Source organism: Procambarus clarkii, chromosome 24 (genome assembly GCF_040958095.1).
Source record: "Procambarus clarkii isolate CNS0578487 chromosome 24, FALCON_Pclarkii_2.0, whole genome shotgun sequence".
NCBI classification, from domain to species: Eukaryota; Metazoa; Arthropoda; class Malacostraca; order Decapoda; family Cambaridae; genus Procambarus; species Procambarus clarkii.
In genome coordinates this window covers 33,961,860-33,972,665 of record NC_091173.1, presented here as the reverse complement: position 1 = coordinate 33,972,665, position 10,806 = coordinate 33,961,860, and the positions used below count along the sequence as shown (strand labels likewise).

Here is a 10,806-nt window from a genome sequence, read left to right as displayed (position 1 = left end):
TCCTCAATGAAAATTATCGTTTTTTTTTTGTTAATTTGTCCATAATGAATAAGATTCCTTACTGTTGATCTTTATATTAAGAAAAACATCTAAACAAATTGGTATTGTGTTTTCGTTCAGATAAAGTTTCCAGATACTATTTCCTAGTTATCAATTAATGTAGGTGGTTATTTTAATTCGCGGCTACCAGGGGCTTTCTCCCATTATACAATATAAATGTACTCACTAACTATTCTCTGGTATCTGTTCTTCAAGTAAAATTACCTATTTTTTTGTTTAATTAGTCCATAATTCATAAAATTCCTTCAGGTCGATCTTTATATTTAGAAAAACATCTAATCAATTTGGAATTTAATTTTTCGTTCACCTACAGTTACCAGCTACTATTTCATTGTTATATTTTATGTCGCTGGTCATTACAATTTTCCAAGAATTTAAACAGCTAAACAGCAAGTAGCATCTTGTTAGAGTACAGGAATTTACCTATGGAGAACCTCGATAGCTGCCGAAAATTATTAATGATTATATATGTAATTTAAAATAATGAATTATATACCATTTCTTATGTTACGTCTTTGGCGGGTAGGCGGTTCTGCGGGTTTACAACCGAATTGTTTAAAAATCACACTATTTTAAATGTATGAGTCACTAGTATGCTCTGATATATGTTCTGCAATGAAAATAAAGATTGTTTTGTTGTTAATTACTCCATAAATGTGTAATGTGTTAATTCAGTCTAAAATCTTTTTGCAACGTTTATATGCGATATACGTAGCTGGAAACTACCTAATATTTAAAAATAATAGTTACAACATTCTATTAATATATAATGTTGAAATAAATATCACACAAAGTCTGTATATCTGTTTTTAGATGTCTTATAAATTGTTTTTTTAAATAGTATTAATGATGTTTGTGAATCTTGAATAAAAATTATGTTAATTATTATTAATCTAATTGTTATTATTTTAAGTAAAAGAATTGCAAGTATTCGCATAACCACGGGATCTCTGTTTGTGTATGAATGCACGGATTTGTTTTTGTTATGAGAGGGACGCCTTAGAAAGCATGGTGTAGGCCACCTGTGGCTCGCATCCGATCCCACGATCGTCGTCGCCCCTAAATCAACACAACAGGTATTTAGTATTTACGATTATAATAAGTAATATTTCTTTTATAATAATATTGCAGCAGGTGGTGTGGTAGGACACTCGCCTGGCGTTCCGCGAGCGCTATGTCATGGGTTCGTATCCTGGCCGGGGAGGATTTACTGGGCGCAAATCCTAAACTGTAGCCTCTGTTTAACGCAACAGTAAAATGTGTACTTGGATGAAAAAACGATTCTTCGCGGCGGGGATCGTATTCCAGGGACCTGCCCGAAACGCTACTCGTACTAGTGGCTGTACAAGAATGTAACAACTCTTGTATATATCTCAGGTTAGGGGCTAGGCATTTACACTCTTAGGTCAGCAAACTAGCTAGAAGGTTAGACTATTAGACTCCACTGGTCAATCGGGGCCCTGCATGACTCAGCTTATCCTAACCTAGCCCAGCTTAAACCATCTTAGCATAGTTCATTCTAGCTGTGCATAGTGCTTGCACAGCCTTGCTTATCCTAGTTTACCTCTTCCTAGCCTACCGTAGCCAAGCCTATCCCAGTATACCCTTACCTAGTCTTGCCTAGCCTAACCCTGCCTTGCTATTAAACATGACCAGTCCTTCCTACCCTAGCCAAGCCCTGACCAGCTAAGCCAAGCCAATCCCTGCCAAGATTTAGCATAGCCTAAGGAGGCCTGGTCGACGACCGGGCCGCGGGGACACTAAGCCCCGGAAGCACCTCAAGGTAGCCTCAAGGAAGGTAGCCTTGCCTTTTTATTAATATATAGAGGGTACCACCTCTGGTTGAGTATGTAGGAACCCTCCACTTATAGGGTTGAGGGTTCCATATATATATATATATATATATATATATATATATATATATATATATATATATATATATATATATATATATATATATATATATATATATATATATATATATATATATATATATATATATATATATATATATATATATATATATATGTCGTACCTAATAGCCAGAACGCACTTCTCAGCCAACTATGCATGGCCCAATTTGCCTAATAAGCCAAGTTTTCATTAATTAATGTTTTTTCGACTACCTAACCTACCTAACCTAACCTAACCAAACTTTTTCTGCTACCTAACCTAACCTAACCGATAGAGATAGGTTAGGTTAGGTTAGGTAGGGTTGGTTAGGTTCGGTCATATATCTACGTAAATTTTAACTCCAATAAAAAAAAATTGACCTCATACATAATGAAATGGGTACCTTTATCATTTCATAAGAAAATAATTAGGAAAAATATATTAATTCAGGAAAACTTGGCTTATTAGGCAAATTGGGCCTTGCATAGTAGGCTGAGAAGTGCGTTCTGGCTATTAGGTACGACATACACTGATCATTTTATGCGGAAAATCCAGAGAAATATGAAATGAGGTGAACGTTTCGGCTTTGTTAACGCCTTTGTCAACACCAGACTGACCTAACGCAACTGATCTAACTGATCCCGTGGTCAGTCTGGTGTTGACAAAGGCTTTAACAAAGCCGAAACGTTCACCTCATTGCATATTTCTCTGTGGATTTTCCGCATATATATATATATATATATATATATATATATATATATATATATATATATATATATATATATATATATATATATATATATATATATATATATATATGCGGAAAATCCACAGAGAAATATGCAATGAGGTGAACGTTTCGGCTTTGTTAAAGCCTTTGTCAACACCAGACTGACCACGGGATCAGTTAGATCAGTTGCGTTAGGTCAGTCTGGTGTTGACAAAGGCTTTAACAAAGCCGAAACGTTCACCTCATTTCATATTTCTCTGGATTTTCCGCATAAAATGATCAGTGTTTTGTGATCGTCAATTGCATATATATATATATATATATATATATATATATATATATATATATATATATATATATATATATATATATATATATATATATATATATAATATAAATAATGTGTGTGTAAACATGCCACGTATGTGTAAATCACAAAAATTAACACTTGATGAAAAATGTGACAGTGTCAGACCACGGAGGAAGAATTGAAACAGGAATTTCCTTAAGTACTTTCATATATTAATACATCTTCAGAAGGAATAATTTTTTATATAAATTAAATAAAAAAAAATCATTCCTCCATCGTCTGACACTCATATATATATATATATATATATATATATATATATATATAATATATATATATATATATATATATATATATATATATATATATATATATATATATATATATATATATATATATATATATGCAAACAAGCCTGAATGGTCCCCAGGACAATATGCAACTGAAAACTCACACCCCAGAAGTGACTCGAACCCATACTGCCAGGAGCAACACAACTGGTATGTACAGGGACGCCTTAATCCGCTTGACCATCACGACCAGACATAAGGAAGTGATAGCCGAGGCTATTTGACCCACTTCCCCGCTGGCACTCAGATGGTAATCTTGGGCATAGCATTTTATCAAATCACCTCATTTTTGGGGCAACACGTGAGGAACACAAATGCGAACAAGCCTGAATGGTCCCCAGGACAATATGCAACTGAAAACTCACACCCCAGAAGTGACTCGAACCTAATACTGCCAGGAGCAACGCAACTGGTATGTACAGGGACGCCTTAATCCGCTTGACCATCACGACCAGACATAAGGAAGTGATAGCCGAGGCTATTTGACCCACTTCCCCGCTGGCACTCGGATGGTAATCTTGGGCATAGCATATGGGTTCGAGTCACTTCTGGGGTGTGAGTTTTCAGTTATATATATATATATATATATATATATATATATATATATATATATATATATATATATATATATATATATATATATATATATATACATATATATATATATATATATATATATATATATATATACATATATATATATATATATATATATATATATATATATATATATATATATATATATTAATATTATATATCCTGCCTGAAATGCTGCGTGTACTAGTAGCTTTACAAGATTTTGTGGTTATTCTCTATATCTGGTTCACCTAACAGTAAATAAGTACCTGGGAGTTAGACAGCTGCTATGGGCTGCTTCCTAGGGATGTGTGTGTGTGTTTGTATTCATGTTGAATTTTACAAAGTAGGAAGAGATGTTTGTAAAAAAAAAAATCAAATATTTTTGAAAGTATAAGTAGATTTGATATTTTTCTCTAATTGTTTATGTCTGCTGTCTCGCCTCCTTTATAAAATGGCATCATTCTTGCTTTTTTAAGGATATCAGGAAAAGTAAGGCACTCCAGAGATTTGTTGACTCCTTCCTAGTGTTGCCTAGCCCAGCCCAGCCTAGACAAGGCAGGCTGGGCATCCTAGCCTCACGCAGCTTAGCCCCCACCTACATGTAGCATCCCAGTCCATCCTAAGTGATCATTACCTTACTGGCTGTGTTTTCTCTTCAGCCCTGAATGTAATGTGGTGGAACATAAGCAGATACATATCAGGTCTTAGAGAATCTGTACTTCATACATTTCTTAATAATGTCTCACAAATATTTAAATAATTAAAAAAAATTGTATAATAACTTCATATTATTCTTGCAATTTATTTTTGCATTTTTTTTATACAAAATTTACATTTTAAAAGATTACCTCTATTTTTAGATTGATGACTTGAAGACTACAGTGCCATCCACAGCAAATCATGGTCTTAAAATATCTCCTAGCAATGACGAGACCAATTTTCACAGAGATCAAATTTTTGCTAAGCAGTAGTCACAGGTAAATATATATTATATATATAATATTATATATATAATATTATATATATAAAATTAACTACTTCATTGCTCAAAGCACCTTTAGACATTCTGAGAGTTGTGCTATTTTATTAATTAATTAATTAGGCTATATTTTAATGTTTTGTAATGTTTTCATTACTTTTTTTGTTTTGAAATATAAATTGTTGAGTTTTGAAACATTTTGACATTAACTATACCTGAATATTTATAAACAAAAAGATACCAGAACTATGTCCTTGACAATTGCACTAAGAAGTCTTTGCCAAAATCAGGTGCTCTGTGCAGTAGTTAAAAACTTAAAAGTTGTACCACCTCTGGTGCAAGATTAGGGACCCATAGCCTCAGAGAAGAAAATAGAGAGTACTCAGAGAAGGCCTTGAATAATAGGCAGGCTGTTTGTCTGTGTTTCGACGGTAAGCTTGCTGACACCAAATGTAGTTACCTAAGTGTAGTTACAGGATTAGAGCTACGCTCGTGGTGTCCCGTCTACCCAGCATTCTTTGTCACATAATGCTTTGAAACTACTGATGGTCATGGCCGCCACCACCTTCTCACTTAACTTGTTCCAACCGTGTACCACTCTGTATGCGAAAGGAAATTTTTTTATATTCCTTTGGCATCTTTGTTTAGTTAGTTTAAATCTATGACCTTTTGTTCTTGAAGTTCCAGGTCTCGGGAAATCTTCCCTATTGATTTTATCAATTCCTGTTACTATTTTGTACATAGTGATTTTATCACCTCTTTTTGTTGTCTTCTAGTTTTGGCATATTTAATGCCTCTGACCTCTCCACATAGCTCTTGCCCTTTAGTTCTGGGAGCCACTTAGTAGCATGTCTTTGCACCTTTTCCAGTTTGTTGATGTGCTTCTTAAGATATGGGCACCACACAACCGCTGCATATTCTAGCCTTGGCCGAACAAAACTCGTGAACAATTTCTTTAGTATTTCGCCATCCATGTATTTAAACAAAATTCTGAAGTTAGAAAGCGTGGCATAGGCTCCTCACACAACGTTCTTTATGTGGGCCTCAAGTGATAGTTTTCTATCTAGAATCAACCCTAGACCTCTTTCTTTTATCAGAATTATATAAAGATTTCTCACATAATTTGTAGGTTGTGTAGGATCTATGTTCTATTCCACATTCCATAACATGGCATTTATTCACATTAAATTTCATTTGCCAAGTGGTGCTCCATATACTTATTTTGTCCAGGTCTTCTTGAAGGGCATGACAATCATCTAAATTTCTTATCCATCCCATTATCTTAGCATCATCAGCAAACATGTTTATATAATTCTGTATTCCAACTGGTAGATCATTTATGTAGACAATGAACATTTCTGGTGCATGTACTGTGGTACTCCACTTGTGACACTTCTCCAGTCCGATTGCCTCTGATTACTGCCCTCATTTTTCTATCAGTCAGAAAATTTTTCATCCATGTTAGAAGCTTACCTGTCACCCATCCAAAATTTTCTAGTTTCCAGAACAACCTCTTATGTGGAACTCTGTCGAAAGCCTTTTTTATGTCTAGATAGATGCAGTCGACCCAACTACCTTTTTCCTTTAAAATCTCTGTGGCTCAATCATAGAAACTGAGTAAATTCGATACACAGGATCTTCCAGATCGAAAACAATACTGTCTGTGTGATATTATATAATTTCTCTCAAGGTGTTCTACCCATTTAGTTTTTATTATTTTTTTTTTTTGTTTTCAATCCTTTCACTGTTACACTTGTCAATGATTCAGGTCTATAACTGAGAGAGGTGGGGTCTTCCCTGTTGCCACTTTTGTAGATTGGAACTATGTTAGCCTTTTTCCACATGTTTGCTATGACTCCTGTACACAGGGATGCCTGAAAGATCAGGTGAAGTGGAAGGCTGAGCTCAGATGCACATTCTCTCAGAACCCATGGTGAAACTCCATCTGGACCAACTGCTTTGTTCTTACTTAGCTACTTTAGCATATTTTCCACTTCATCTCTAGACACCTCTATACGCTCTATGATGTTCTCAGAAATTCTTATTGTGTCTGGTTCTCTTAAGATTTCATTTTGTATAAACACACTTTGGAACTTTTCGTTTAATGTTTCAGACATTGCATTATCATTTTCTGTGAATCTGTTTCCTATTTTCAACCTCTGGATATTATCCTTTACCTGCAATTTGTTGTTTATGAATTTGTAGAATAGGCCCAGTTCTGTTTTACATTTATCCATTATCCCTTTTTAAAAATTTCTTTCTGCCTCTTCCCTTACTGCTGTATAGTTGTTTCTCGCATCTTTGTATCGCTGGTATGATTGGGGGTTTGGCTTCTTTCTATTTTGATACCTGCTTGATGGGGTTCTGCTCTTCTACCCCCCAAGCCCGGCCCGAGGCCAGGCTCGACTTGTGAGAGTTTGGTCCACCAGGCTGTTGCTTGGAGCGGCCCGCAGGGCCACATACCCACAACATCCCGGCTGATCCGGAACTTCTCTTAGAAAACAGTCCAGTTTTCTCCTGAAGATGTCCACGGTTGTTCCGGCAGGAACAACCGTGCAACCGTGCTCTGAAGGGGAAAGTGAATACTGAGCAGTACTCGAGACAGGACAACATAAGTGACTTGAAGAGTACAACCATTGTGATGGGATCCCTGGATTTGAAAGTTCTCATAATCCATCCGATCATTTTTCTGGCCGACGCAATATTTGCTTGGTTATGCTCCCTAAACGTTAGATCGTCGGACATCATTATTCCCAAATCCTTGACATGCTGTTTTTCTACTATGGGAAGATTCGATTGTGTTTTGCACCCTGTATTATGTTTCAGATCCTCATTTTTGCCGTACCTGAGTACCTGAAATTTATCACTGTTAAACATCATGTTATTTTCTGCTGCCCAATCGAAAACTTTGTTGACATCTGCTTGTAGTTTTTCAATGTCTTTCATTCCATTTTTGTGTCTTTTGGTCTGTGGCCCTCTCTCAATTTCTGTTGAACCAATCCTGTTTTCTGGCCCTGCATCTCTGTTTTGGTATGAATGTTTGTGTGCCTTCATTGTATATTTTGCAAAATTTGGCATACATTTAATTTACTTCCCTGTCTAGCAACAAGTCTGCCTAATTACTTATTAAAAAAAATTTGAAGTTCCCCATAGTGACCTCTCTCTCTTGAAATCAAGTTTATCAACTGTTTCAATGTCCCCATTTTCTGTGTGTGTGTGTTTGGAGGCTAAGCTTGCTGATACCATGTGTGTGTGTGTGTTTGGAGGCTAAGCTTGCTGATACCATGTGTGTGTGTGTGTGTGTTTGGAGGCTAAGCTTGCTGATACCATGTGTGTGTGTGTGTTTGGAGGCTAAGCTTGCTGATACCATGTGTGTGTGTGTGTTTAGAGGCTAAGCTTGATGATACCATGTGTGTATTTGGAGGCTAAGTTTGCTGATACCATATGTGTGTGTGTGTTTGGAGGCTAAGCTTGCTGATACCATGTGTGTGTGTGTGTTTAGAGGCTAAGCTTGATGATACCATGTGTGTATTTGGAGGCTAAGCTTGCTGATACCATGTGTGTGTGTGTTTGGAGGCTAAGCTTGCTGATACCATGTATGTGTGTGTGTTTAGAGGCTAAGCTTGCTGATACCATGTGTGTGTGTGTGTTTAGAGGCTATGCTTGCTGATACCATGTGTGTGTGTGTGTTTAGAGGCTAAGCTTGATGATACCATGTGTGTATTTGGAGGCTAAGCTTGCTGATACCATGTGTGTGTGTGTTTGGAGGCTAAGCTTGCTGATACCATGTATGTGTGTGTGTGTGTTTGGAGGCTAAGCTTGCTGATACCATGTATGTGTGTGTGTGTGTGTGTGTGTGTGTTTGGAGGCTAAGCTTGCTGATACCGTTTATGTGTGTGTGTGTGTGTGTTTAGAGGCTAAGCTTGATGATACCATGTGTGTATTTGGAGGCTAAGCTTGCTGATACCATGTGTGTGTGTGTGTTTGGAGGCTAAGTTTGCTGATACCATGTGTGTGTGTGTGTTTAGAGGCTAAGCTTGATGATACCATGTGTGTATTTGGAGGCTAAGTTTGCTGATACCATGTGTGTGTGTGTGTGTGTTTGGAGGCTAAGTTTGCTAACACCGTGTGTGTACTCACCTGTTTAAATAATAATAGGGGTGTGTACCACCTCTGGTGCAATTGTAGGGACCCACAGCCTTGAAGAAAATAGAGTATTCAGAGAAGACCTTGTGGATTCTCACTGAACACTAATCTTTTCTTCTCCTATCACCCTTCTTATTTTGTTTTATGCTGTATTCTATTATATATCATATAAATACATAGCCAAATGGCAATATTTATTATGTCTATACAAAAAGAAGACATCCACTTTATTTTTTTTCTCTCCTTTGTTTCTATGTGGATTTTGTTGTGACTAATGATTCTCCTCCTTCCCATCAACAGGTCTTCCTCACTGGGCTTGCTCGGCTTTTGTGTTACTGTGAGGGTGCCATCATCGTTTACCCTTCAAGACTGACTCATGCTGGCATTGCATTTGTGGACTTCCCTTCACAGTAAACAGTCCTCCATATGGTGATTGTCCAGGGCAAGCAGGGTGTGACTGCCATCTTGGAGAAGCAGGGTCTTTTAATATGAAGAATCTTCCGTCTTCTCTACTTACGCCAGCTTGTGCCGGCCTTGCATTCTTGTTACTTCATGGCCCTTGGGCCTTTTTTATTTATTTTACATAATAAATTTTTTTATTAATACCCGTGTTTCACAAGAGATCCTTAACATTTTAAGCACCAATTGTATTGACTAATGTACGTCTTGTAACCTTTAAGACATAAATAGACAAGACATAGATAAATGAGTGAATAATACTGAGTGACTAGGTTAGGGCGAGGAACATAGTACAGTGTCTGGCTTTGGAAGAATGCCTACTGTTTTAGAAACCTTATTGCCATGATCATAATCGTATGGGTTAAAAAGCATTTGTTGTCACTCCTACACAGTGGCTTGTTGAGCTTGAAACCTTTGCTCCTTGTTCGTGTTACATCTGACCTTTTGAAGAAATTGTATGAATCAATATCCTCCAAATTGTTCAGTATTTTAAAGGTTTCGCTCTATTACTCTCTCATTTGCATATATCTAAGCATATAGATTAGATATAGATTTAGATTAGATTTTTTAGTCAGGTAAAGGTACATACATTGCAGATGAGTTACAAAGGGAAAGACAATGACTAGAGTTCACTAGCTCTATTGGAAGAGAAACGTCTGCAAGACAAGTGTGGGCAAAAATTAAGGTAGCTAAAGGGAGCAGAGCCCGGCCTGCGGCTCACAACGACCCCCAGGGTAAGGCTGAAGAACTAATTCACAAGTGGAGTGATGCAGCATCATCCTCCTCCCTCCCTGCAGAAGTAAGCAGGGAACAGCTCCTCCGACATAATGACAGAAGGATTAGGATAAAAAGAGCACAATCTAGTGATGACGAGTATGGGGAACCAATTACAGCCAAGGAAGTAAAGGGGGCTATGAAAAGGGTAAAAGTACAGCACCTGGTGAAGATGGCGTCACCGACATACTCAATGCACTGTGTGAAGTGTCTGGCAATCCACTACTCCACCTGTTTAACAAGTCATTCCTATGTGGAGTGTTGCTCACACAATGGAAACATGCAATAATGGTCCCAATACCGAAACCCAATGACCCTGGCAATTATAGACCTATCAGTCTCATGTAATGCACTTGGAAGATGCTTGAAAGGATCATCCTAAACCGACTATTGCACAAAATAGGCAGGTTAGGGGAGGGGTCAATGGATTTGTTAAAGGACGGAGGACAGCAAACTATAGTTAATTACCTTGCTAATGATACAGCTAAGTACTCCCAATAAACTCGCACCTCGGGGCAAAATTTTA

The 10,806-nt window shown here is 37.0% G+C and overlaps 1 long non-coding RNA gene across 1 annotated transcript; it reads left to right on the top strand.

Moving 5' to 3' along the window:
- The first annotated feature begins 989 nt into the window (after positions 1-989).
- On the top strand, positions 990-9,652 carry LOC138368120 (uncharacterized). Its single transcript, XR_011229489.1, has 3 exons — positions 990-1,136; positions 4,783-4,899; positions 9,348-9,652. It is a non-coding gene; the product is annotated as an uncharacterized lncRNA (long non-coding RNA).
- Positions 9,653-10,806: the final 1,154 nt, after the last annotated feature.